The sequence below is a fragment of the Schistocerca piceifrons genome, chromosome 10 (genome assembly GCF_021461385.2).
Source record: "Schistocerca piceifrons isolate TAMUIC-IGC-003096 chromosome 10, iqSchPice1.1, whole genome shotgun sequence".
Classification (NCBI taxonomy): Eukaryota; Metazoa; Arthropoda; class Insecta; order Orthoptera; family Acrididae; genus Schistocerca; species Schistocerca piceifrons.
This window is the reverse complement of record NC_060147.1, coordinates 67,595,747-67,598,673: the sequence shown is the minus strand read 5'-3', so window position 1 is coordinate 67,598,673 and position 2,927 is coordinate 67,595,747.

Here is a 2,927-nt window from a genome sequence, read left to right as displayed (position 1 = left end):
GTGTTTCGATTGTATTCCGAACCAGTTTTGCTTAGTGTGTAGGTGCCTTGTGGTGTAAAAAAAAAATACTTTGCCATGTCTTCTGGCGCATTCTGGTCTTTTTTTCGATCAATGCATAGTTCAAATTGATCATTTGTTGCCTGTAGCGATTAGTATTCACAGTTTCACCGGGTTTTAGTAGCTCATGATAAACCACACCTTTCTGATCCCACCAAACACAGAGCATTGTCTTCTTGCCGAAACGGTCTGGTTTTGAGGTCGATGTTGGTGGTTGTCCCGGATTAACTCATGATTTTTCCCGTTTAGGATTATTAAAAAAAATCCATTTTTCACCGCCAGTAACAACTCGATGCAAAATTGATTTTTTTATGTCTCTGAAGCAAAATTTGACAAGTGGTTTTGCGGTTTTCCATCTGTGTTTCATTCAATTCATGTGGAACCCATTTTCCATACTTTTGGTTCCATCCCACAGCTTTCAAACGGTCAGAAATTGTTTGTTGTGCAACATTTAACATTTAACATTGCTGCCATTTCATCCAATATTCCTTGCAATTCGGCGTCTTCGAACTTTTTTGGTGGTGTTCCACGTTCTTCATTTCTTACATCAAAATCATTACTTCACAACCGTTGAAACCATCTTTTGCATGTTGCTTCTGATAGAGCATGATCACCATATGCCTCAACAAGCAATCGATGCGACTCTGCAGCACGTTTTTTCAAATGAAAACAACAAATTAATGCTTTCCGCAAATCATCACTTTCTGGTACAAAATTCGACAATGTTAACACAATGTTCACACGATGAAAACATATAATGATGATTGTTCCATGACTTGATGCATACTAAATATCTTTGACAGATGTAATACCAAACAAACAAACAAAAAATTAAGGCTCGTTCACAACAAATGTTCCCTATCCACACATTTGTATCTTAACGCTCAAATGGTTCAAATGACTCTATGGGACTTAACATCTGAGGTCATCAGTCCCCTAGAACTTAGAACTAATTAAACCTAACTAACCTAAGGACATGACACACATCCATGCCGGAGGCAGGATTCGAACCTGCGATCGTAGCGGTCCCGCGGTTCCAGACTGTAGCGCCTAGAACCCCTCGGCCACACCGGCCGGCTCTTAACGCTCATTTCCATCCCTTTTCTTTAAAAAGGTCTATTTAAAAAGTAAAAATTTAGCAACCATGTTTTGTTAAAAAAACGCCTGTTGTAACCAAGACCAAACAAATATCGAAAAATACCGGTTATTCAGAACTAAAATACTTGTATCGATTATAACCGGTCGGTTTTTCGCACCCCTAGAGCACTGTGGAAGTGACACGAATTGGAAGAGAACCTTAGTGATTGGTTTAACAACTTAGCAGGAACGGATTATGCACAAGGCATAGGAAGGCTTGTGGAGCGCTGCAGGAAGTGAGTATATTTCAACGGAAATTACGTAGCAGAGTAATTAAGATATCAACAAATGTTCGAAAACGTGTTTCATTTCATTACATGAAATATAACAGTCTGCCGAAACGAATGTTTTTTTTGTTTGTTATTTTTTTATTTTTTTTATAATTTTTTTACTTTTAGAATGACCCTCGTAGATGTAAGGTAATACGATATATGCAGTATGATCCAAAAGTAAAAACAAAAGCAAGAAAAAAAAACAAAGATTTAAGCTAGGAATTTCGAGTGTAAATCTTTTGAATGTTCTGACTAGAGCCGTTATCAGCGAGGACGGGGACGTCAGCCGCTCGGAGTCCAGTTTCGCGCCAGCAGCGGCTGACGAGTTTTATTATTCAAACCGATGATCCAGCCGCGACCATGCAGGGCCGTTGGGCGGTGCGCTCTGCAATCAGGCTTACGGACAGCGCCTTTATGAGCTGCGCCGCTATCAAGGTCATTAGCTGCGGCAACCCTTCCACCGTCATTACGGCGTTCCGCCCTGCCATCTATGCAGAGTGGAAGTCAACCGCCCTAATCCAAGCCCCAGACACACACACACACACACACACACACACACACACACACAGGGCGTGTGCACCCCAATTTCCCTCAGCGCACCTGCAGTCCTGATAAAAAGAGGACGTACTTGTCTGCGGCAAAGGGGATAGGCACGGTTGGGATTGGCTGCAACAATGGATGCTGGAGAGAGAGAGAGGGTGAGGGATGTTGGAGGGAAATCGGGGGAGGGGATGGAAAATTCCCCTGCAGGTCCAGGGCGAAAGCGGGGTGGTTAGCGGGGGAACCAGGGGAGGAAGGCGGAATGGAAAACGCGGGGCCTCTCCCTTGTCCTATCAGACACCAGGGTTTTGGCGAGAGAGAATCATTTCCCACCCCCTGATCTCGGACGTGCATGCCAATGCGCGCTTATTGCTCTCCGCGCCTGCGTTCTGCCCTATACCCCTCCCTCTCTTTGTCCCTCTTCTCTGTGCGCTGTTCCTTTTCCGTCGGTTCCCCTCCTGGTCGCACAGTAGCTCGCCACTTTTGTTCGGAGGCTGGCGAATTTGTGGCGGTAGTGACCGCGCGCCGCCACCGGCATTTCGGCGCGGACGCCACTGGCTCTGCAGAAAGAAAAAGGAGGGAAGGGAGGGAGAGGGAGAGGGAGAGGGAGAGAGAGAGAGAGAGAGAGAGAGACGAAGAGAGGGGTGAGAGCGGGGTGCAGAGAAGGCGGAATAAAGGGCGCGGGTAAGGACTTCGATGAAAAGCGGGAGGGCGGAGGGGCTGTCGCAGCGCCGCAGCAACCCCTGCCGCTGCAGCCGCAGGGCCGCGGTTTTAAAATTTCGCTCCCCTCCGCGCCCCCTCCCCGCCCCGCGCGCAGCCGCTAGGGGTTGCTGGGGGGTGCGTGGAGGGGGTGGCCGTCGGCAGCGCGACGCCGCCGTCCGCCCGGGCCTCGGCGCACACCGACTCCAGACTCCAGGCGCG